This window comes from Canis lupus, chromosome 2, assembly GCF_003254725.2.
Source record: "Canis lupus dingo isolate Sandy chromosome 2, ASM325472v2, whole genome shotgun sequence".
Taxonomy (NCBI): domain Eukaryota; kingdom Metazoa; phylum Chordata; class Mammalia; order Carnivora; family Canidae; genus Canis; species Canis lupus.
Window position 1 is genome coordinate 69,385,667 of NC_064244.1, and position 26,215 is coordinate 69,411,881.

General features: G+C 53.3%; 1 long non-coding RNA gene across 1 annotated transcript; it reads left to right on the forward strand.

The window, feature by feature from the left end:
• Positions 1-981: 981 nt before the first annotated feature.
• LOC118353959 (uncharacterized) lies at positions 982-21,638 on the forward strand. The gene is made up of 3 exons (XR_004813700.2): positions 982-1,366; positions 8,959-9,130; positions 19,531-21,638. It is a non-coding gene; the product is annotated as an uncharacterized LOC118353959 (long non-coding RNA).
• The last annotated feature ends 4,577 nt before the right edge of the window (positions 21,639-26,215 follow it).

Sequence of the window (26,215 nt, forward strand, 5' to 3'; positions counted from 1 at the left end):
CTGCCGACTACAGCGCATTCCCTGTAATGACGTTCATTAGTCTGTCTGACATCAACTCTGTTCTCAGGTTAATATGTTTAACTTAATGAGGCATTATTTTCAGTTAGAAAACTCCTGAAGAAGCATGTTTGCTCCTGATGAGCTAAGCTGATGAGTAGATTAATCCTAGACTTGAACAAGCTGACTAAGAAAATGAATCTAACCAGCTCTTTTTTCTTCTTTAGTTACGGGCTGAGCTTAAATTAATTTGCATAGAACTGCTCATTTCCTAGGGGGAAGATCCCCCACTTGGTTCTGTGATTTGTCCTCCATGGGCCATTGGTTTCCCTCACCCACCCCATCCCCAACCCCAAGGACAAGAAAAGATGGAAGACCAGTAGAAAATGGCTGTGGGGGGCTGATGGTGCAGCAGGAGTGGCCAGCGCCTGAAAGGGGAGCTCTCACGTGGTGACCAAGATGCCAACCACAGCGGACAGAGCTGGGGGTCCATCTGGCTTGTCTCTCACTGCCAGCTTCATGGGGCTCACTGTGCCCAGCACTTAGTAGGCACTCGGTAGATATTTGTCAAATGAGTGCAGTAGATGATCAACAGATGGCTCCTATTTATTCAAGTGATCACATGATCTCTAGAGAGAGAAGGTGCTTGATGTGCCAGATACATCTGATGGGTGAGCCATCATTCATGACTCCCGGTCCTCGGGCCAAAGACAACCCAAAGGCCAATTTCCTTTGATGGCTTGGCCAGTGGACATTCCCAGATCCCTCTCCCCATGACTCGGAGCCACAGCCAGCCGTGAGATGCCAGTCAGGAACCACTTTCCTCCTTCATGACAATTCACTATCTGCCCCCACTCCTAAATAAGAGAACAGGGGGTTGGGGGGGGGCACCTCAGCATCCTCTGCACCAATCCTGCTTGCTCAGTGGCCATCTTCACTCTGAGAGCAAGACTAGCCAGGTTTCATGAGTCCAGAGGCAGGGGTAGGGTGGGATTTACAGGCAGGCAGAGCCATGGAACCAGAGAGACCACTGGGTCAGCTTGACCATGATCCAGAGAGGAGACAGTCAATGGTGGACACATAAAGGAGCCTCCCCCTTGCGGGGCTGCAGCGAATGTTTGTGGGAAGCACCAGGCTCAGCGCCCAGAACAGGAGCTCGGGAGCTGGTAGCTATTACTAGTGGCACAAGGATGGAGCAGATTATCTGAAATGGAATCTCTCGGCTGCCCAGCCTTGTGTCTCTTGGCCCAGTAACCGTGTCCAGTCTCTCCACGGAGAGGAAAAAGACTCCCAGGCTGCAAGGAAAATTTGCGGATAAGTCGTGCAAGGGAAGGAGTCCTTTGTGCAGGGGGCACCCATTGTGCAGGAGGTAAGTCCCTTGTGGAAGATCTTGGTAGCAATGGAGAGAGACGAGAGGGCCAGATTAGACAAGTGGCAAACCCTGACCTTTCACACGGTCAGCAAGTGCTCGCGTGACCCTGTACCCAGCCCATTGTGAAGAGGGAGGGTAACCTTTAAAGGCTGTGTCCTCTTTCTCGATTTAAATGAAGTAAGTTTAGGCATCAAAGTACCTGCGTGGTGATTGCATTCTCCCGGGGTCAAACCCTTTCTCCTGTAATCTATTCTCCAGATGGGATTTTAACTGGATATAATTACATCAATAGCATGCTAGATTCACACGGGTGAGCGATCACATGCTTTTCTTTTGAAGTGAGACTGGCAGCCCCTGCGGTTCAGCAAATGTGGCTGGGGTGTGTGTGTGTGTGTGTGTGTGTGTGTGTGTGTGTGTGTGTTGTTTGCAGGGCAGGGGTTCTAAAAAGCAGAGAGCCCCCAGGGCAGATCAGTCTCCACTTTTCAAAGGCAGCGGCTCCCTGTTTCTCTGCTTTGTTCTCCCTGAATGTTTCTGGCAGAGAATTCAGGGAGGAGGTGGACCCCAAGTGGGGGTTAGACTGTCGCACAGCCAGCCGGTGATCTGCAAATCTGTCACTTCCCCTCTCTGGCCTCAGTCTCCCCAATATATAAAATGCAGCCTTTGGGCTGGTTGATCCATCCATCTGGGTGGAGCAGGACAGTGAGTCCAGGCGAGGCCCGGATGGAGGATAGTAAATGACCCGGAGGTGGAGGAGGGTGGGAAGGAAGAGCCTGAGGAACGTGCCAGTTTATTTTTTTTTCAAGATTTTATTTATTTATTCATGAGAGACACATACGCAGAGAGAGAGAGGCAGAGACACAGGCAGAGGGAGAAGCAGGCTCCATGCAGGAAGCCCGACATGGGACTCGATCCCAGATCTCCAGGATCAGGCCCTGAGCTAAAGGCGGCGCTAAACCGCTGAGCCACCCGGGCTGCCCAACGTGCCAGTTTAAAGACCTGCCCTGACCACTTCAGCCTGAGACCAGGCCCCAACCACCTGCCCTTGCGCTTGGCCGAGTGGTTTTCTCCGGCCACCAAATCCTGCTCCAATGCCTTATATGGCAGGACATAACTGTCTGGGTGTTGATGCTCCTGCTTTGAGAAGATCCCTCAAGCAATGATGAGGCAGCTCCTATAAAATACCCATCTCTGGTTGTTCTGGTAGGTAGCTCTGTGCCCTGTGTGCCTAATGCCGCCTTCTGGTTCCTCATCGGATCTGGTCTTGAGCCCCCACCCTTGGTCACAGAACTGATAACACAGTCGTGCTGCCCTCAAGTGTTAACTTCTTGCCTGGACCACAGGTAAAGAACCCTTGTCCTAGGTACTGCCACCAGGGGACCCACACTCAGACAATGCTTGAGCCATTGGGATGGGCACAGGGGCATTGGGGGGGGTGTGGGTGCCATGGCATGTTCAGCTACTGAGAACTCTCTAAGCTCCACTCACCATGTATGTACTTCCCTCCATGTGTGTTTGACATTATTACACCATGATGAGAAGTGTGCTCAGAGAGAAACAGGGCCCTGGGCATCTGGGTGGCTCAGTGGTTGAGCATCTGCCTTTGGCTCAGGGCATGATCCCAGGGTCCTGAGATCAAGTCCCACATCAGGCTCCCTGCTGGGAGCCTGCTTCTCCCTCAGCCTATGTCTCTGCCTCTCTGTCTGTGTCTCTCATGAATAAATAAATAAAATCTTAAAGAAAAAAAAGAAAGGGAGAAACAGGCCCTTTTTACTGCGGTGCCCAGGATAGGCTGGTGGGGTGGGGGTGGCAGGAAGCACACCAGACAGACCAGCCAACATATGAGCACACTCACAGAGAAGCTTGTGTTGTCAAATGATGTACCTAGATGAATGAATGAATTAGGAAAGACATGAACTACTAAGCAGGTGAAGGAAGGAAATGTGAGGAACGTGAGCATAGCTGAGCACTCAGGGATGAGTGAGGGCCAGAAGGGGCCGACACGGGGAGGGTGAGAAAGGAAGACCCCATGACCACGAGGAGCTGAGCACTTGGGTGAGCAGGGGAAGAAAGAAGCAGTGAACGAGAGGACATGGCAGAAGTTGAGATGAGGGAACCGCAGGGTGAAGCAAGGAATTAAATAGCACGTGACTGAGTATTTGAAGACTTCAAAAAAAGAAACAATGCATGTCTGAAAAATACCCCTGAAGCATGAGGGAAGGAATGATGGATGTGAACATACAAGAAACAGCAAGCAGATGAATGATTGCATACATGCGTAAGGGGATGCATGCTTCGATGCGTGCCGGCTGCCTGTGAGAGGAAGTGATTCATTGAGCAGAAAGCTCCCCACTCTGAGGAAAGTGTGTCCACTCAGACATCTGCGGCCAGGGGCTTGCACCTCCAGCATGTTCTCCTCAGAGAAGGTTCCTAAGGTGACTTCACTTTGGATTTAATAAAATTATTACTGAGCAAGTGTCAGTGACGCCACGGGGTGGGCCACTCCCTGGGATTAACTCTGGCTTCAGTGGAAGGAGCTAAGTGGGAACCACTACATTGCCTTCACAATTAGGTCACAGATAATTACCTATTATGGAGCAAACCCCCAGCATGACTTTAATAATTGCCATTTGAATAACACATTTTTACTGTCTCCTTGCAAATTAACCTCCGAGAAGTATAATTAATGTCAGGATAGGAAAGTTTGCTGAGTGGCCTGAGGATGAGGAAAGAAGCTGGTGCTGTCGCTGTGATGGTCCTGTGAGACCCCGAGGCCAGGTGATGCTGTGACAGAGCTCAGGTTTAGGAGAAACCAGGTCCAGGATGTCAAACAAGTCATTCTCTCCTCTGGGCCTTGGTCACCTCCCCCATGAGGAGAAGATGCTTCTCCAAATTCCCACCCTCCCTGGGGCCTCGGAGATGAAATCCTTCATCTGGTCTCACTGGAGACCCAGGTCAGGGTCAGAGTTGGTCCCACCCCTGGCTCCCCAGTGTGATGCACTTGTCTGTGTCTGACCATTTGAGTGACAGCCAACCCCCTCCCCTAATTAGCAGTGATAGGGGTGGGAGGGGAGTGAAGGGTTGCCAAAGAGGGCAGTGGGAAGGGATCCCAAAGAGCCTGAGCCCCATGCAGTGTGGACTCCATCCCAGAAGCCTCAAGGAGCAGAGGAGTGAGTACACAGTTCTGTGTAGCCAAGCTGAACACTCTTGTGCTTGGGGTCAGGAACCTGGAAGTGATCCCTGGTGCGCCCAGGGAATCACGTGACCATGACTTAGCTTGGGGTCCATCACCTATAGGACCTGCCACCAGTCCCAAGACCTATCTACTTCCTATCTCAGTCAATGGTGTTGGGTACAGAGACCCAGTGACCATACCAGACAGTCCCCGGACTCAGCTCCACCCAGCAGGACCATCCCTGCTCAGATTCCCCTGTGCCCTCTGCTCTCCCCAAGTAAGTCCAGGCTCTCAGGGCAGCCCTAGCAGGTTCGCCAGGAACTGGATCAAGGGGACCCTGCTCACTGTACCAAGGCAGTCAAGCACACCCCGAAGGACACAGGTGGCTGGATAGGCAGCCAGGGATCCTCTTATACTTGCTACACTCTTCAAATTGTCCTTGCTCATCAAGAAGTGCTCTTAGAGACAGAGGAAGTTCTAAAAATCAAAGGAGGCAGTAGTGGCTCCTATGAAATGAGATCCAGCTTCTTTCTACACAATTAAACATGAGTATTTAAATGTCCCTATTACAAGACACACTGACTCCTGCCAGGTAGGTGTGGATGACGACACAACTGGGGGGTTCTGGGTGTTGAAGGAGCAAAGAACCAGGGACCTCAGTGTCAGATAGACTGGGGTTTGAGTCCAAGCTCAGCCACGTCCGCGGGCAGATCGCACTTCCCCCCCACACCTCTGAGTCCTCATTTCTGGAGCGGGAGGCGGCTCTCACAGGTGTGGGCGAAAGAACATGGGGAAAACGCGGGGCAAACATTCCAAACATGTTGCTGCTGCGATCGACCAAGTGAAGAGCAAAGATAAAGCAGAGATTGTCTTAGGAGAGACGCTTCTAGCCTCTGTCCCTGTGGAAATTTCCTCAATAGGCTGCTTGAGCCACTTTGATAATCTCTTATTCTTCTGACAAAATAAAGCTCCACTGCAGAAAGCTTTATCACCACAGAAGAAAAGAAAAAAGAAGACGCTCGCCCTGCAATGCTCATAAAATCCATTCCTTACACAAGGTCCCTGGCTGCAAAGAGGCGAGGGCGGTCCCTTGCTCCTCCACCTGTCACCCTGCACCAAGGACCAGACGAGCAGTCCCATTGCATCCCTGCAGTGATGCAAGGGGATGTCATCTCCTTGCTGTGCATATGGGGAAACTGAGGCTCAGAGCAGTGATATCATAGCAGTGCTCTGAGCCCAGAGCAGAGCTTAACAGCACAACAGATGTCACTGAGCACCAATCATGAGACCCAGCAATGAACAAAGTCCCTGCTCCCATGGAGCTGGAGGTGTACGGGGGAATATAGATCATACAGGATGAAGTTATAAAATATGTCAGGCAGTGATAAGTGGGAAGGGGAAGAATAGGGCTGGTGTCAGGTGGCCTTCTTTGTCCTGACAGAAGGCTTGCCTGTGTCTGCTGCCACATAGCTTCTCGGATCTGCTTTCTGCTGGGGAAGCTCCTAGGCATGAGGAGCATTCTCATGAGAATAATGGATGCACAGAGTAGGACCTGAGAATACTTCATTCATTCATTCATTCATTCATTCATTCATTCATTCCCCAGGCCTGATCAGTGAAACAGGCAGACAAATGCTCCTGCCCAGAGCTCCATTCTAGCCCAGAGCCTGATGCCTACAAGTTGGCACAGATCGATGAGGTCATGTCAGCTCTTGGGCTCCTTGTCTATATGACTCAGAATCCATAGAGTGGTCACCGTGTGCTGGGAAAGATGCTGAGAGCTCATGTGCTCCATCTCTGCCAGTCTCATGACCTCCCTGTGCACCCACCATACACAGATCAGGAAATGAAGGCACAGAAAGGTGAGGTCAGCTATGCAAAGTCACAGCCAACCAGGGATTTCAGGGGCAGAGGACCTGAGTTTGTGTCCTTGGCCATTCCCCAGCATTGTGATCTCGGGATGGTTCTCCCTGCCATGCCTGTTTCCTCAACCTGTAAAGTGATGATGGCAGTGGTACCTGCCTCAGGGACTGTTCTGGGAGCCTAGATGATGCCTGGCACAGCGAACTGTGGCAATACTGACAGTGGCTCCCTCTCCTATGGTGCTCACTGGACTAGTCCTCCCAAAGCCCCTCCATGGAATGTGCTTCTAGAACCCTTTAACAAACTGTGCCATTGGCCCCAGTTTATAGATGAGGAAACTAAGACCAAGGGGGAGGCATTTGCTAAAGTCACAAGATGACAAATAGCAGAGCTGGGATTCTTTCACCTTGTGTTTTCTGTCCATCCTGGTTTTCTCCTTTGCTTCTCTCTTTGCTCTCTTCTTGACTCATTTTCTCCTGCCCATAACAGTGATCAAATATCCTCCATTACCTTTCTGCTTCTATTGTTTTGGAAGCACCCCTCTCCTCTCTGTTTGTTAGCTGACTTAAAATGAAAGAGGTGTTCTCATCTAGACTTAACACAGCCTAAAACTACTCAGCAGCTCTCTCTCCCCCTGAACGACCCTGCCCCTTCAAATGCCTCCACTAGCCTGGAGGTTGGTTTCCTCTAGTGTCAATTCCATTGTCTTTTTCTACTTGCCCTAACCGAGTTCTCATTGTTATTGTTGGTTCTCCTCTCATTTCACTTAGTCAGTGAGCGCTAGACTTGCTTTTCCTGCCTTCATGCTAAGCCTTTGTAACCCTTAGGTTCAACATCCTTCTCTCTGACATGATCCATTATTCATTCTTTCAGTGAGATCTGGTGAGTAGGAAACTCAGTTTTTATCTAAAGATATCTTTGTTCTCTCCCTCAATTTTGAGTGATGGCCTAGCTAGAACTAGAATTCTACTTTAGCAATTATTCCTCTTGGAACCAAAAAATATTGTTCCACTGTTTTCTGGTCTCAACTGTTGCTGTGGAATGGTCTGCTGTCAATCTGTCTTTCTTTAGCTGATCCATCCTTTCCTTGGTTGCCTTTTATTTTTTCTAAAGTGAACTATTTCTAATGTATATTCAAAAGTCCTTCCTACTCCCTTTCATACACTACCACTCCACCAATTTTAACCAGTGCTAACACTATGGATTAGTTTTGCCTGTTTTAGAACTTTTTATAAATAGAATTATGCAATATGCTCTCATTTGTGTCTATTTTTTCCTTCTCAATATTATGTTTGGAGTTGTAGTTCATCGATTTCCATTGATACAGATACAGGCATAGGAAAATCTAGAAGTAAAGCTAGGTCTCTCCATAAATATAGATTTTTTAAAAGGCTTCTTAGGATTCATAGGACTTCCTGAATCTGAAAATCATCTTTCAAAATTCTCAAAAATTCTGGTTCCTTATCAATTTGATCATTTCCCCTTTCATGCCTTCTTTTCTTATATTCTAGAACCCCTATTTCATGTTTGATGGACTATCTTATTCAAATCTAATCTAATGTGTCTTGATATCATTTTCATATTTTATACCAGTTTGCTTTTTTGATCTGTATTATGGAAGGTTTCCTTTTGTCTACATTCCTATTCACTTATTCTCTTCCTATCTTTGCCTAATCTGCTATTTTATTCATTTATTATATTTTTATTTCAAAAATTATACACTTGTAGGTGCCTGGGTGTCTCAGTCAGTTAAGTATGCCTTTAGCTCAAGTCATGACCCCAGGGTCCTAGGATCAAGCCCCATGTTGGGCTCCCTGCTCAGCGGAGAGCCTGCTTCTCTCTCTCTCTCTGACCCTACCACTCCCACTCATGCTCATTCTCACTCTGTTCTCTCTCTCTCTCTCTCAAATAAATAAATAAAATCTTCGAAAAATTATGTACTTCAATTTAAAATATTTTATTTTCCAACATACCTGCTTTTTTTTTTTTTTTTTTTTTTACAATATCTGGTCCTATTGTGATGATTTTTAAAAGGATTTCCTTTTCTAAAGTAATTTAGGTTCACAGCAAAATTAAGAGGAAGTTGCAGATATTTCCTATATAACACCCCCCCACACACACACACACACATGCATAGCTTCTCCTATTAACAACATCACTTACCATAGAGGTACATTTGTTATAATTGATTAATCTATGTTGACAAATAACAATCGCCCAAAGTCCATAGTCTACATTAGGATTCAGTCTTGGTGTTTTACATTCTGTGGGTTTGGACAAATGTATAACGACATGTATCTACTACTCTAACAGCATATCAGTATTTTCATTGCCCTAAAAACCCTCTGTGCTCCATCTGCTCATCCCTCCCCCCACCATTCTTATGATTTAGATTTTTCCTTTCATGTCTTTATTTTAAGCATACTTGTATTAGATTTCCCCTAGAATCATTCTATTAATTGGCATTTTTTAAATTACCCTCTCTTCTTGTTTGTCTGTTACCTCTTGCTTAAGATATCCATTCTTCATTTCTTTTGTAATTTTGGTTTTCAAGGTCCTCTTCATTAAGGCCTTCTCTGTGGGAATCTGGTATAGCCTGAGCAGAGGAGGTGGCCCTACTGAGCTAATCTGGATTGGATTCTTCAGATGCTCCAGAAGAACCATCCACTTGGGTCTAATTATGGATTAGTGCCTTCATACCTCTGTTCAGAAATCAAACTTATGAGGTAAGTTAAAACTGTAAGCCCATGGAAGGTCCTGGCCTGTGTTTACAAATTCCAAAGATAACTCTTTTTTGGTCTAGTTCCACTCAGAGTCCAGAGACAGACAGGATTCCCTGCAATCTCCTACTTTCTCCCAATAGAATATATGTTTCTAATACACTCTTTCACTGAAGATGTAAGACTTCAAAACCCCCAGCTCTGTATAAGGACCAAATATGCAACTTGTAGGTGCCCATGGGCACAGGACCTTATTTATCCCTGTGAGGATAAAGCCCTAGGGTCACCGAAATTCGCAGTCTCACTCCCACCCCCAGCGTGGTACTTGCCACCCAGATTATCATTTCTTCTCCACTGCCTGGGGATATCCTTGTCCTTTTCTCTATATTTGAGCAAATATTTCTAGAGTTTGTAGGGAATAGGTTTTCAGAAGCAGGAGTCAGAACCCAGTCTCTAAGTTGTGTCTGTCTCCTGCCCCACCCACCCCAGGCCATCTGGGCTCACCAAGTCTGAGGATCCCATGGGGCAGCTGGATATATGGATCTATGGATCTATGGATATATGGCCCCAGTCTTGGTACATGGGGCCAGGATGAGGATGAGGACACAGATTTGGAGTTCAGTGGATATGCTCACTAACGTCTTTGGGAGTGTTTAAGTGTCCACAAGCATGTTTTTGAGTAGGCCCGTGGCCAAGCTGTGAACATTTACACCTGGGTCCCAGATCAATGACAAATGTGAGTGCCAACTCACAGGCACCATACTCTGCTGCTTTTAGGGGAAGAACATTCTGGATACATATGGTCCAAAAGTAGAAAGGAGGTAGCCTGGGGCTGTATCAATAACCCAGGATTTAGGGTTGGCCAGACATGGGTCTCTACCTGGGCTCTGGCGCTTTCTAGATATGTAACTTTGAGCAAGTCAATTCTCTTCCCTGAGCCTTAGCTGGAAAATAGAAACAATAAAGTCCACCTTGAGTGTTCTCTGAACACAGATTACACAGGCCTCATGCCGAGTGGGGCACATGGTGCTGCCTTAGGAGTTGGATCCAGAGCCTCTGCCCTGTGTTCAGCCAGGGCAGACAGACCAGGGCTCAAGGTGGACCTCAGTGAGTCACCTTTCCTCAGGCAGGAAATGTAGGGAAAAGTTCTCCAAGCAAGGGAGCCAGTATTTGCAAAAGTCAGAGATGTGAAAGGGCATGGAATGTTCTGTGAGCAGAACTGAGTGGTTCTGTGTAGCTGGTGTGATGAGGGAGCATGGAAGCAGTATAAACTCTGAGGGATAGTGAGGAAGACCTAGGGGATAGAAATGTCCCAACAGGTCATGGTTGGCATGGCCAAGCATGGGTCAGAGAAGTGGGCCTTAATGATGACAGCTGGCAGAAAACGAGCATGTCTGTCCTCAGAGGACTCGGACCTTCAAGACCAGGGAAACAATTCCTCCCCTACACTCAGCATCATGGTTTCTTTCAGTTTCCCTCATAAATGAATGCTAGAGCTCTGGACAGAGTCCCACATGGATACAGAGATGATGAAAGGGGCAGAGCCAATGGCCTGTGGTTGGAGGAAAGAAGTTAACATAGTATATCCCTATGAAGCTGATGCTATGCTTAGTATTAATTATTTATATAATAAGGGACTGATAATAGCATCAATATTTTGTTGATATGATTTTTATATGATTATTAACAGTAATAATTAATATTCATTACAGTTAACATATGTTAAGAGCCAGGCAGTATTCTAAGAGCCATGTGTGTAAATATATGTATGTGTGTGATATATTTATATCAGTTTATTTCCTCCTCACACGGCCTCATAAGGAGAGGACTAGGATTACCCTCAATTTACAGATGAGGAGACAAAAACACAGAAGGGTCAGGGTTCACCAGAGAAAGGGACTTGGGGGTGGGGTGGGGGTGGCAGGGACCCGGGAGTCAGGCAGGTCAGAGTTCACATATTCTGGTCGCTCACAAGCCGTGTGGCCTTCAGCAAGTGACTCCGCCTTTTTTTTAAAAAGTAATTTATTTATTTATTTATTTATTTATTTATTTATTTATTTATTCATTCATGAGAGACACACAGAGAGAGGCAGAGACATAGGCAGAGGATGAAGCAGGCTCCCTGTAGGGAGCCCGATGTGGGACTCAACCCTGGGACCACGGGATCACGTCCTGAGCCAAAGGCAGACATCCAACTGCCAAGCCACCCAGACATCCCTGACTCTGCCTTTCTGAGCCTCAGTTTTCTCCCTGTCAAATGGAGCATGGGCTGGGTGCCCCCGGGACCGAGGCCTGGCAGGGGCTGCGGACACAGGAGTGCCCCCTCCCTCCCTGAAGCTGCGGTCCGAGCGGCGTCCCTGCTGGGGTTCCAGGCACATCTGGGGCTGGGACACCTGGAGAAGAAGATGATCCCTTAGTGAGAGAGGAGCTGGCTGAGCCGTCTCCTGGGGCTTTCCCGGGAGTCTGTGGGGCCCAGCAAGCCCAGAGAATGGAATAGCAATGTCGTGGTCTGGGGTCCAGGTCCCACCTGGCAGGGAGCAGGGGCCCTCCAGGCCCGCCCGGCAGCTGTGGGCAGAGGGGCTGAGCTGCACGAGGGAGACTGGACTCAGCAGGAACGGCCGTCTTTGATTACCTTTTAATGAAAAACATGCTGAAATTACATTGTCAGCGGTTAATTATCACTTGTTAAACAAGTATGTGCCCAGATTGCAGGTTTTATTTCCTATAAAGGTTCACAAAAACTTATTTTTCTGTTATTTATGAGGGCTCTCTGAGACACGCGCATTGTTAGAAATGAGCTTTTTTTCCCTAAATGCAGATTTTAAAAGTAAACAGGTTTCTTTGGCATTGAGTCAGGGTTCCCTGTAAGTAACAAGAAAACTCTCATCCAGTTTAAGCAAAGAATAATAGGGGAGGGGACGAGCTCCAGGGGCTCCTTGGGACCGTAGGGAACTCGGGTCTGACCCGGGCCTGGAGCAGGGGCCTGGCAGCCGTGTCTGTCCCTCTCTGTTTCGGGGTTCATCTTCGCTTCTCTGCCTTCTGTCTCATGTCTCCTTCTGCAGCCAGATGTCTCAGCTTCAGATGTACTCACCTTGTAGATACAGCCCTCCTGCCTTTCTTGAAATCACACATCCCTGTGTCTAGGGCTAGCAAAGGTGATGGGCCAGGCCCGGGTTTGAGTCCTGGTTCAGCCACAGGCTTGCTGGTGCAACGGGCAAATCCCGAGCCTCGAGGATCTGAATCTGTCTCCAGGACCCGGTCTTGCCTTGCGCGCTTACTATGTGCTAAAGGTCATCATGGGGGCAGATGTGCAGTACCCGTCACACAGTGGGCAATACTACTGTTCCCTGAGCAGAGTGGGAGCCCTGCATGTGGGGGACAGAGATGGATGAGAGATGTCACCGTCTGATAGTCCCTCACTGGGTGACCACAAGACCTGGAACAGATGCTGTGTGACCTCAGCCTGAACCATGAGCCCCATTTCCCTGACTGTAAGAAAGGATCATTGTAGGGATAAGTTGAGATGACGGTGACTCAGTAAATACTGGTTTGCTTTCCGCTATAGCATCTTGGCTACCATAGGGTTTGGTAAATGTCCAACAAGTGGAAGAAAGAAGGAGAATACATGAACGATATTCAGGGTGAATAAATGAGGCACTGAGAATTTAAAATACTCGGCTCAGCATCTGGAACATACTATGTTCTCAATGGACGTTATGTGTTATGAGTATCAACTTTCTGCCTGAGGTCAGAGTGACCCCCACCACAGTCAACAGAGTACCTGTGAGGGACGTTCTTGGTGGTCCAGTGGCCCTGCTAGGTTAGGAGGGCTTATGACCTCATTATTCACAATTGTGTGTGCCAGGCCTTGTTCACGGAGGGCTGGGGCTTCTGGCTCCATCCTGATTGTCCAGGCAGCTGCGAGCAGGGAGCAGGGCAGGGAGACCTGTTGGCATCCCTGGGCACACGCGGACCCACATCCCCTGTCCTCATCATTCCCTTCCCCGGCCCACAGGCTCCTCCCCCCTCTCAGGGCCCTGGACAGGCGGGGTCCGTATGGTGACACACCTGTCAGGTACCAGGTACAGAGCTAGATCCCAGGGTGTAATAATCAGCTACAACGTGGTGAGGGAGGAAGCGACACTTCTGTGCAGAGACATGACAGCCAAGGAGGAGTCAGCCAGGTGAGATGTCCTAGAGGATGCTCCAGGCAGAGGGAGCAACATGTGCAAAGGCCCAGAGGCTCAGGTGGCAGGAGAAAGGCCTGTGTGACTGGAACACCTTGAATGGAGGGAAGGTGACAGGTGGTGCGGATACAGAGGTAGGTGGAGCCAGACTGCAGGTGGCTTTAAGGACCCAGGATGCCACAGGATGCCACAGGACGCCACAGGACGCCACAGGACGCCACAGGACGCAGCACTGAGTTATGCTCTTAGCTCTTCTTCTTGCGACGTGTGGAGAATGAGTGGCTGATGGGATGAGAGTGGAAGAGCAAGGAGTCCCCGCGAGGTGCAGGGGAGCAGGGACGGGGCCTGGCCCGGATGTAACGGAGAAGCACTGGGTGCTGCAGTCCCCAGTTGCCATTTGCAAAGATGTGGATGGAGCTAGAAAGGATAATGCTGAGTAAAATAAGTCAGTCAGAGAAAGACACATACTACATGATTTTACTCATATGCAGGAGTTAAGAAATAAAACAAATCAGCAAGGGGAAGAAAAAAAAAAGAGAAAGAGAGAAGACAAACCAAGAAACAGGCTCTTAACCATAGAGAACCGATGGTTACCAGAGCGGGGGGTGGGGGGAGGTGGGTTAAATAGGTGGTGGGGCTTCAGGAGGGCACTTATCGTGATGAAATATTAAATTCATTAATTTTTAAAAAAGAATAGATGATGAGATGGAAAACTGGTCGGACCGGAGTGTCAGGAGAAGAGCACAGCATGCAGAAGGGAGGCTGGGGTTCACTGAGACCCAGGGGTCCTTCTGGGCGCCCCCGCGGGAGAGCCTCACCTCCCCATCACCTGCATGGTCTCGGCTTGAATGGAGGGGGGCAGTGAGCCTCCGGGGGAGCACCTAAGGGTCAGAGCAGGGTTCTCCGGTCTCTTCTTCCCTGTCAGTGTGACTGAGAAGCCCGTGGGGACATGCTGACCCCCCAGGACAGTGGCGCCCCATCAGCCTGGGCCCCGGGTATCTGGGTGAGCAGAGCCCTCCCCGCTGACCCCATGGACCTGTAACAGGAGTGAGAAGTCCTTTTGTTGGGGCACCTGAGTGGCTCAGTCAGTCGAACAGCTGGCTCCTGATTTGGGCTCAGGTCATGATCTCGGGGTCATGAGATCGAGCCCTGCATCAGGCTCCACACTCAGCAGGAAGTCTGTTTGAGGGCTGTCTCTCCTTCTGCCCCTTCCCCTACCAAACAAACAAACAAATAAATAAATATTTTTTAAAAAGAGAAATTACTTATTCCTTCAGGAGTGGGAGGAGGTCATCACATCACACACCAGCTCACCCTGACCATCTGTATTGTAAGCCCTAAAATTTCCTATGTTGCCTTGACAGCTCTGAACCTCACAGGACCTCAAAGGCCTGACAGAGATCAGATATGCCTCCCACCCCGCTACTTCCCGTGTCCACCAGGCCCTCGCCTAAGGGGTTCCAGGGACCGGCCAGTGAGGAACCAGTCACACAGACCAATTACATTCTCCTACGGGAACCAGGGGGGCATAGCACCCTCTTATTCCTGCAAAGCCTCCCCAGCCTGAGCTGGTCCCCTCCGCTCCCCGTGCGAGCGTGGTGTGGCCCTGCACGGCAAGCAGCATCCTCCTCCCCCAGGCTGCAAGTGTATATGAGCAGGAAACCCGGGTCAGTCGCATCTGTCCGGTGACAGGTGTTATGGGGTTAGCCCTTCCATTCTGTCCAGGACGGACACCGCCTCCCTCACCAGTGAAGCGAATGGTAGGTGATCAGAACACGGTCACACCAACGGGAAATCAAGTAGAAAAATATGCGCTAATCTAAATTGAAAATAAAGAAAGGCACTAGCTAGTATCTTTGCTGGTGAGACGCCAGTGCTTTATATATGTTTTTCACATTCCAAGGGTTTTATGATAAATATGCATCACTTATATTAAAAGAAAACTCATTGCCATTAAGGAGAACAGGGAGGAGGCCAGTCCTGCCCCGGGCTGCGGGCACCTCTCCCCACCTGGGCTCCTGCGCCACGCTCTGTCCCCTCCCCGCCATGAGCCCTTTATTATAGGTCCTCCCGTCCTCTAATTGTCCGCCCCACAGCCCCACACGATGCAGCACGGCCGCTTACGGTCTGTTCCCGAATGTGTCATCGGGCCAGTGGCCTGGGTTCCCCAGCGGTCAGCGCAGCGGTGGCCGGAAGGGGCGTCTGTAGGGGCCGCGGCGCCCGCGCTCCCTCGGGGCCTGGAGCCCTAAGAGCTGATGCCCAGTGCCGGGCACTGTGTGAGCACTCGAGGGCACTCACCTACTTCGTCACTTCGACAATCCTACAAAGGAGGCCCCATCGCTCCCCCCCATTTTACAGATGAAGATGCAGAAGCTCAGAGAGGCTTAGAAACTCATCCAAGGCCGCCCAGCTCAGAAGCGGTGGAGCTGAGCCCGAGCCCGGCAGTCGGCTCCCAAGTCCCAGCTCTTGCTCTGCTGAGCGCCAGCCTTCGCGGCCGGGCCTGTGCAGGGCTTGGTGCCCAAAGAGCGCGGGCGCGGCCCTGCCCGCTGAGTAACACGCTGATCGCGGTACAAGGCCCGTGAGTGTGCATCGAGGGCTCCCCGGCCCCAGACATCTAACCCACGGGAGTCACGGGGTGCCCGCGCGGCCTGCACACCGGACTGTCACGGTCCCCGTGTTACGGATGAGGGTCTGGGACACAGAGCCCCTGGGTTTGCCCAGAGCGTCCCCCGGGGGCTGCCTGCAGGGGTCACACATGAGCCGAGGCGTCGGCCTCCCGCTACTTTGCTAAATCCTTACAACAACCGGATGTAGCCGGTGTAACTGTGCCCATTTTACAGGGTGAAAGGAGGGAGGCTCAGGAAGCCTAAGTAACTTGCCCTTCATCTCACAACGAGGCCGTGGCAGGGCCTAGACGGGAAACCACAGTCATCCAGAGCTGGTTAGCAGGTGGCCACGCTGCCTCCCTCCACCACGACGGGCCTCAGGACCATCAACAGAGACTGAGTCTCCACTGTTGGGGTTTGGAATCCGAATGCAAGAGGCCCCGGGGATAATTACTGAGATGCTGTCCTGAGCGCAGGGAGGGGAGAGAGCAGGAGGCTCAGAGGAAGGAAGGGAGGTGGAGGCTGGAACCCAAACAGGCAAGGAACCCTGGCCCTGGATGGGGTGGGGGGCTCCCTGCAGGTGCCCCCATGACACAGGGCAGCGCGGCTCCAGAGCGGCAGGTGGATGGCAGCCGCTTGGGCTCAAGAAACTCACTGTCAGTCCTAAATCCTGAGTTGGTTTATGGCCCGGCCTAATTGTTCTAATTGCCATTATCACGGCTAATAACATTTTGTGACAGCCATAAACTCAGAACGTCTGAAGTGGGCCCCGGAGAAGGGAGCAGCTGAGGACGGTTTGGTTGTGAATCAAAGGGAAGCGGGAGGGCCCAGGTTCGGGGACTGGCTGTGTAGGCTGGAGACAGTGTCTTTTCCTAGATTGGCTGAAAGCAACACTCACAGAAGATTAGAATCAGAGCATCTGAAGCAAAATTAGATAATGAGATGTTAAAATCATTGGAGGTCATTAGTGCAGAGTTTAAAAGACCGTTGTCCCAATCATCAAGTAAGGGTTACAGAACAAGGCAGCCAGGCGTAAGGATGGGACACTCCTGGCCCCCGGGCCCTGGGGGGCAGCAGAGCAGCATCTCGGGCCCTGGCAGGTGGAGGAGGTGAGTGACGGGGCCCAGGGAAGGGGCCTGGACCTAGTCTTACTCTACTCAGCTCTGGGACCACCCCATGCCTCGTCTAAAAGTCAGGAGACTGGAGGCTTCCCTCGTGGACCAGGTGAGCCCTGACTGTGGTGAGTGAGCCGTGCAGAGCACGTGCTGCTGTAACTGAGAGTCGCAGATGCAGATGTAGATGGATGGTCGGGGGTGGGGGGGGGCGGATAGCTAGCTAGACAGACAGACAAAATGTCAGGGCCAGAAAGAATCCTCTAAAATCTCCAGGCCTCTGTCTGCCTGTGGGAATCACCCGAGGGCTTTGGAGCAATCCCCCCGGCAGGCCCCATGCCAGCCAGGAAGGCCAGATCTGTCCCTGCCGCTCCCTCAACACCAAACTGGGCTTGGCTGTAAACACTGTGGAATGCGTGAACAGGTGCAGAGACAGGGCCCCTGAAATCCTTGCTCTGGGACCCCGGTGCCCCCAGTTCACCGGCTGTGACAGGGGTGGGGCCAGGGTGCCGCCAACCTCACGGAGGACAGTTCCAGCACGTGCCTGGAACAGAGTGGCTCTGTTTATCTCCCCTGGTCCCTGCTCCATTGTGCCTAGGAAGGGGTGCCCACAGGGCATGGCGGAGATGGTGGGGTGGGTGGAGCCAGGGGTGGAGGCCAGTCTAGGCCCCAAGCAGCTGCATAGCCTAACGGACTAGGGGCTCCCTCAGCAGCCTGCAGGAGCCCTTGGGCATCTCTGAGTGGTTGGGCCTGGAGACCTGAGTCTGCTTCCAGACCTGAGCAAGCCGCAGCCCCTTGGGCAGGTGTGTTAGAGATACAGCTGGGGAACCTACCCGACCTGGCATTGTCCTCCGTGTCCCCCCAGGTGCTCATCACCACCCAACATCATCCTGTATCCTCTCAGGTGCTCATCACCACCCTGCATCATCCTCTGTGTCCCCCCAGGTGCTCATCACCACCGACCATCATCCTCTGTGTCCTCATCCAAATAGCAGCCAAGTCCCTGGCACCTAGAACAGAGCCTGGGGCATGTTAGGCACTCAGCACACAGTTGGGTGGGAGAGTGACTGAGTGAATGGGCCTCAATTTCCCCATCTGAAAAGGGGAAACTCACTCTCCCACAGGGTCTCTCCCAGGCCCATTCCCCACAGGCTCTGTCTTTCTGGGAAGCCAGGAGGACCAGGAGGGCTGGCAGAGTGGCCACGGGTGCAGGCCTGAGTTGGGGGCCCAGCAGTGGTGACAACAAGGTCCCCCATCAGGGCTGGGCTGTCCCTTTTGTCCCACACTGGCCGCCCCAGCTTCTGTTACTAAGTCGTGATGTGCCTGTAGGTGTATGATTGTCAGAAGTGGTTTTACATGTTTTGGTAAATCTATAAATACGGACCATAATTATCCATCATTAGCATATGCTTATGTTCTGCATAAGTGCATATTGTTTCCCCCAGAATGCGCGTTGCCAACTCACGGCCAAGACACAGTCGTGTCTGATGATCACGTGTGCCCCCATCACCGATGACACGGAATTGTCCGTTTATTATCATGGAGTGAAGGGGCAGCAGGACAGGGGCAAGTCCTCCCATGCCTCAGGCAGGTTCCGTGGCCCTGAGCTCCGGAGGGACAGGGATCGATCAGGAGCCGGCCACCAGCCGGACCAGGGGCCCCGGGGACGCTCAGCAGGGCCAGGAGGGACCCCTGCGCACCTGCCTGTGCCGCCTCCACCCGGGCCCTGCAGTGGGTCCGAGCACGGTGGCTGGAATCTGCTCGCCCTCACACCCGGGTCACCCCCTGAGCCTCCGTTTTCTCAGCTGTGAAATGGGGGTGCAGACAGCTGCCTCGTCCAGGGTGGCCGCAAGGAGTAAGCGAACGAGCACGCGTGAGGGGCGCCCGCACACACAGGAAGCGTTCCCCCGCGTGAAGTCATCCTCCTGCCCTTGTCACCCCAGGGACAGTCCCTGAGGAGCCCCAGCGCCCATTTCACAGACGGGGCTGATGGCGGCCACGGCCAACAGCTGGTAGCACCCCTCACACCGGGGCCTGCACCCAAGACCTGGGCACCTGTGCAACTGCCCCCTCGGCAGGTGCCGTCCTGGCCCCACCGCACAGGGAGGGGGCTGTGCATGGACCAGGTCACACGGCCCACGGAGGACACGGGCTCCGTGCAGGGCCCGGGCTTGGCCACCACCCCAGACCCCACCCCGCCCGGGACCCTCGGTCACGGCCCCTACCAGAAGGCGGTGGACATGGGCGGCCGCCCACCCAGCGGCCCGCCCCTCCTTCCTTCCCCGGCAGAGCCCTGGGTTCGCTCGGCAGCAACAGGCTCGGACCTGGCGGGCCTCCCCGGCCCAGGGGTGAAGCCAAGCCTGGCCCGCCTCCCCCTCCCCCAGACGAGGTTTTAGGAGTGGGCGTGGGACCCAGATCTGGTCATGGAGGTGTGAGGGGAAACCTGCTGGTGGGGAGAGCTCCTGGGAAATACTTCTGCCTCACTCTACTCCCTCCTCTAGACCTGAATGCTGGCCCGTGAGACGATGTTGGGAGCTGTGGCAGCCGTCTTGCTACCCTGAGGCACCAAGATAAGGAAAAAGGCCAACGTAGTAGAGGATGATAAACAGGAAAGAGAAAAGACCCAGGTTTCTTGGCATCACTGAGCATCTGATCGATCCCGGAACTACCTCCCTCCCGACATCTTTTTGCTCATGATCGTTTCATGTCTCGGTTGCTTGAGCTGTTGTTGTGGACTTTCTGTTACAAATTTCTCAACACGGTCTAACTGAGAGAAGCACCTACCGTGTGCCCGGCACACATCTCTCATAAGAGTCATGGCCATTCGACTATACCCCATCTCTGCTGCCAAACCCTGGGGTCCCAGAGGGAGAGGTTGTGTCTTGTAGGTCTCTGTAACCCCAGAACTTGATAAGGATCATGATGCACAGCGAGCCCCAATGACCACAGTGCAAGCAACATGAATGAATGGATGGATGAATCAATGAACAAACGAAGTTCTTTGCAAACTGTAAAGTGCTGGGCCCAAATGCAGGATTCGGATCTGAAAAGGTGGGAGGAGCTGAGGAGCGGAAGAGGGGCAGGGAGGAGAGCGGGGATGAGAGCAGGAGCAGCATCCAGGCTCCAGCAGGGGTGAGGCACCGCCGTCCTCCAGGCGCCCCACCCCCACCCCCCGTCCCTCCCTCCTGCTGCACAGACCACGGACGCCAGGTCTGCGAATCGCCTCCAGCAGCGAGCGCCTCTCTCCCCACTGGAACGCTGAGAGGCAGGCTTCGAGCTCTGTCATTTTCCCCAAAAAATTGTCCCGAGCAACCAAGTGGTCCCCATCAGCCCAGCTGCGCTTCTCGGCCGCGCTGTTTCGGGGAGACGGAGGTGGGGGCGCCGGGAGAGGAGGCCGCGGGAGGACGAGGAGCGAGTGCAGGGCGAGCGGGCGCGGCAACTGCAGCTCCACGTTTTGCAGAGAGACGGGATTAAAGAGTCAAATGGAATGAATTTTGCCATCAGAGTAGGAGATCTGACTCCCTCCACGTGCTTTAGGAGACTTGACGAAATTCGTTTTTCCAGTAGGTAAGACCAGGGTGTGAAATAAGACTCATCCTATCGTGAGAGCTCTGTTAACCGCTTGACAGAATTGTGGGTTATCCGGGGAAGGGCATTCACCAAAACTGATGAATCTCGTGTTGTTGCTCTTCTTCCTACGAGGCCTGGTATTTCTGGGGGGAGAGGTCCTGAGGGGGAGGAGTGGCAGGCGTAGGGGCCGGAGCCCTGCCTGGCGCGGCCGTGGCGCTCATGCCCCCTTCGCAGGTCCAGAGAGCACTGGGAGCTGAAGGGGAAAGGCCTCCGGCCTCCTCTGAACATACCTTAAAGAGGTTATCAGAGTGGACAAGTCGAGGATTCAGCGTTGGCCGATTCCCTCCACTTCCTATCTGTGACAACAGTGACCTGATGACGTTCACCCGGGGGGCCTGCAGGTGCCGGGAGCCACACGACGAGCCGGCCAGGCACAGCCTGGCACGAGGTAGGATCCCCAGAAGCTTCTGTTTCCTCCCTACCTGCCTCACCCCGAGGACCCCTGGGTGGGGGTCTGGGCCCATTCCCGAGCCACAGTTTGCAGAAACGCCCCTGGGGTATTCCTCAGTGTCAGCTGCTGTCCCCAAAGCCAAGCACTCTGTCATTTCTCTGTGTCTTCGGAAGTGACAAGATGACACACAGCGGCTCCTTCTCTAAAACCAGCGTGTTTGCAAATGTCGGGTCCCTGCCTCCCCACCGAGGGCGCGCGTGTGCACGTGCGGTTGTGCATGTAAATGAGTGTGCGGGCCCCACGGGGAAGGACCGAGCCCTTGCAGTCTGCAAGGTCCCCAGCGCAGGACCTACTGATGCTGCTCCAAAGGAAGCCCCTCACCACCACGGGGCCACGGGGACAGACGGACGAACACAGAGCTTCACTCACAGCCTCCAACATGTGTCCAGGTTCCCATCTACTCAGCCTCACATGTGGAAGGAATGTGCTTCTTCACAGATCCTGTGATCATCTGCTCAATCACACAACTATAGCGCCCCACATATTTGTTGATGAAAGTGTAAATTTGTACAATGTAAATATTGAAGTTCTAACCCCATTTATGACTCTGTTTCACCGTTTTTTCATTTTTTTAATTTCCTGGGAGCCTCAAATCGAGGAAGAAGCCAGGCTGCTCTGGGCTCTGCGAGGCTGGCGCTGGGTGGACACGGGCCCAGGGGGAGGGCACGGCACATGGCGGATGTGCACCTGCCTACAAGCGTGAGGCCCTTGTGAGTGTGACTGTGAGCACACGGGACGCACAGGTGTAGGGTCCAGTCCTGTCGCTTTCCTGCCTCTTGAGTGGAAGGGAGGGAAGGAGGGAGGGAGGGAGGGAGAGGGGAGGAAGAAACAGAGAGGGGAACAGAGGGAAGAAGCAAGGATATTGGCTTGTTTCTTGACCTGCGAGAGGCTTTTAAAAGGTTGATCTTTCATTTCCCAGGGTCTTGACAGGGAAGTGGTGTCATCCTCATTTTACAGATGAGGACACTGGGGCTCCGAGAGGTCCAGCAGTTCTCCTAGGGTTACAATGATGGTGAAGGATGGAGCCCAGAGCTGGACCCGCCTGAGTGTGGAGCCCGGCTGCTTTCCTCTGCAGACAGTAGAGTCAAAGCTTAACCCCTGGGACCCCAGAGTTGGCCGGACCTGGGCTGGGTCCCAATGCTTCTGGTGACTGGCTCCATGATCGTGGGCTCAACTTCCCTGTGCCTGTGTGCCACTCACATATGCTCCCCACAATCCTCCAGTCCTCACCCACTAGCTGTTCCTCTGTCACCCTCCTTGCTTTGAGGCCTGGAGGGGTCATGAGGAATAAGAGACAGTCCACATGGGGCTCTTACTATGGCATGCACTGGACACCAGCTACCCCTGGAACGTGTCAAGCCTGCCGTTCTGTCTAGGAGGGTCCAGAAGCAGGGGTGGGAGGCTGCAGGGGGCTACCAGGGAGGAGGTCAGGGGGCACCAGGCTAGGGATGGCCAGGACCTGGGGCCCTCACCCTGCCCAATAAGGAAGGTCTGCTACACACACCCGAGGTCTGCACCCCTCCTTCTAGGAGCAGGAGGCCTCGGTGTGAGTACCACGGGAGGTGGGCCCAGTCTGCTTCGCTCATCACTGCTGGTCAGTGCCTGGAACAGTGCCCGGCACACTGCAGGCGTTCAGTGAGAGCTCATTGAATGAATGAATGAGTCTTCCCCACTAGCAGTATCTGCCCACCCAGAGCCTGTCTTGTGTTGGGCCCAGACAGGATGTTTGTTGAAGCACGAATCAGAGTCCCACGAAGGGTCTTGGAGGTGGTCTTGAGTCTTGAGGAAGACGGCAGGAGGCAGAAATTAGAGCCCTGATCAGGGCAGGAAGGGCCAGCAGGCGTCGAGAGTGGCCCTGAGTCACCCCAGGGCAGGCGGTGCTGGTCCGACCAAAGCAGCTGATCTACCGGCCAGGTGGGCAGGTGCTCCTAATGTGGTCTCGCCCTGCCTGCTGTCACCTGAGCCGCCTCACGCTCCCCTCCTGGCTTCTGGCCTCATGTCTGATGCAGGACAATGGCCTGTCAGCCTCCCGCCGCCTCCTCACTGGCCCTGACCCAGGGGACAGCCCTCTCTGCTGCCCTGCCCCCTCTGCCCCTCAAATGGGACCACCCACCCTTTGATTCCATCAGCACATTAGGATGGCAAGTATTCAAAAGGCAATTGGGATTTTATTCTGTGGCACTCCACGGGGGACAGATCGAGGCCCGCAGCCAGCAATGGTAATAAGTGAATTCCATGGGGATGTCCAGGGTGTGGCCAATGCTGGCCCCTTCCCTGAGCCCTGCAGAGCCCTCCCCTGCTGGAGGCTGCAGTGCAGGCCACCTCCCATGCCTCAGCCTTCCCCGCCCCGGCTCCTCCCCACCTCTGGAACCCACACTTTGCTCCTGGCCACCTGCCCCCACTCCCTGTGGGGTACCGCTCACAGAGGCTTTGGGGGCAGACCCCAGGCATGGTGGCATTTCTCAGGGGCTTCTGGAAACCTGAGAGGCCTTGGAAGTCCAAGAGATTCTCATGGTCTATTCTGAGGATGGATGAAGTGACATTCCCGAAGCAGAGGAGTCCCTCCTCGTGGCCACCTGCAAGTGAGGAGACGGGAGCCCCCCACAAGGCAGGAGGCCAGCTCAGAGAGGTGGGCTCCTCTGTGCCCGTCACAGGCAGCATCTCTGCTTCTCATCCTCCTCCCCCTGGACAGAGGGGGACCCGAGGCTCAGAGTGGCTGAAGGCACATAAGTGGCAAAGCTGGGGTTCCAGCACCGGCCTGCCGGTTGGCCTCGAAGCCCTTGCTTTGCCACAGCACCAGGTTCTACCCTGTGTCTGTGCCCACAGCCTCCCTCCAACCACCCCGATGTCCTCGCTGTCAAGAAGCAGGTCCCAGGTCCAATGGTGGACCCTGGGCCTGGAGATCCTGGGCCTTGGCCTGAGACCCTGTTGCTGTCTTCCTAGAAACATCACCCTCTGCCTGGCTTCCGGAGGCTCTGAAGCCTTCCTTTTATCATCAGCATGGGCACCTCACAGAACAGCACGGGGGGAGGACAGCCACAGTGGGGACAAGCCACGTTTCCGTCTCTGTATCAGTGGAGCCAAGACACCACGGGATGCCCAGCCCAGGAGGAGGCCGCATGCTCACACACCTGCTCTCGGGAGGCAGGCTGAGCGCGCCGGTAACCCCTCCAGCGCCCTGAGCAGCCTCGGCAGGCCTGGCCCGCCTGGAGGAGCCGACCCAGCCTACAGGACCCCTGCTCCGGGGACCTTCTGGCTGGAACCGCATTTCCCTGCAGCTGAGGGTCTGTCTCAGGGGCCGCCAGGCAAACAGGCACTTGCGGAAAGAGCCTTCACATTAGAGGGGAAGGGAGAGTGACTTGACCCTGAGTGTCATGTGGTACGGGCTCGGGGGAGCAGATGGCCTCTGAAGGAATGTGCATTCATGAAGCTATGACTGTGTACGGGCCCCGGCCCAGGTGCTTGGCCTCTTTCCCTCCCTGAATCCTCAGGTCCACCCTGGGACAGGCTGCTATTGACCCATTTTATACATGAGGAGACTGAGGCACAGAGAAGGGCATGAGCTGCTCCGGTCCCGCTCCGGTCCCAGTGGCACCACCAGGACTTGCATCACATGCCACGTGACTCCTGCCAGCACCACCTAGGAGCTCCCCGGCTGTCCCCTGCCAGGTCTGCTGAGGGGCGGGAAGCCTGGGGCCAGTCTCCTCGAGTTCCGTCCCCGGGAGACCCTATAGAGGCCCGCAGGATTGCAGAGGGTCATCCGCTCGCTCCATAGGTATTGATCTAGTGCCACGTGCACCGGGCAGACCTGGCAGCAAGCAGAAGCCACGGTGAGGCCTCCAGCCGTCAGGAATCTCAGTGCGGGGAGGGGGGGGGGGGCACACAGGCAAAGACCCTAACTGCACGTGGTCAGTGCTCCAGGCTCCAGGGAAGCAGGGGGTGGAGAGCCCAGAGCAGGACACATGACTGCGCTGGGGAAACCCTGGTGGCTTCCTGGAGGAGGTGCTATCCCACCTGAGTCCTGAAAGGAGTTGTGAATAGGAGTTGTCCAGGCACAGAGGAGGGGGGCAGCCTCTCCAGGCGAAGGGAGCAGCCCTGGCAGTCTCAGAGGACAGACAGAGGGAGGGGCTCTGGGGAAAAGGATGAAGTTGAGTGAGGAGAGCTGGGCAGGGGCAGGGCAGGGAGGTCGCCCAGGCAGGGCACAGGTTCACTCAGCCCGCTGGAGCCAGGATCACGGTCGTGTCCGGGGGTGGGGAACACAGCCAGACCTGATGGAGCCAGATGAGGAAATCACTGTGTCTGTGGGAGGTTTGAACCCTGCCTCTACCGCTCACTAACTGTGGCATCAGGCCAGTTGCTTGACCTCTCTGAACCCCAGTTCCCCAACAGTAAAATAAGGCTTAAGATATTATTAACCTCATAGGGTTGTTGTGAGGATCAAATGAGAGGCTGCGTGCAAAGTGCAGGGCACATGGTTGGTGCTCAGGGAACAGTGCCTGATGGGTGAGGCCCAGGGGGCGGGGTTCCCCGTGGTCTCTCTCTGCCCCACTCCCTCCCATCAGCTGGGGGTGTCGGAGAAGTGCCAAGGAAACCTTTCTGGAAGGGGGCATCCTCAAGCATGAACCCCAGGGAAGTGCTCTGGGTCTGCCTGGGCTTGTCTACTGGATGGTTTCCAGAAGCTTCTAGACTGTCCCATTTGCATAAATCTAAGGATCGAGGCCATAGGACTTACCGTCAGACACCTACCCAGAGAAGAAAATAGAAAAAAAATAAAATAAAATAAAAAATAAAATAAAAATAAATAAATAAATAAATAAATAAATAAATAAATAAATAAATAGAAGAAAATAGAGGCCCGCTGCACTCAGCCGGGCTTGAGATGCAAGGGACCCTCAGGATGGGGGCAGGGATCAGGCCCACGGGGAGGGATCCCCGGGGTTAGCCCAGGTGAAGGGGCTCCTTATCTCCCAGAGGAGGTTCTATTCCTGGCTCCTCCCCATCACCAGCTGTGGGACATCCACAGGGTCACCTCACCCCCTGAATCTCAGGGTCCTCACCTGAAAAACAGGAAATAGGAAGTTTCCTCTGAGGAGATGGGCGTTAAG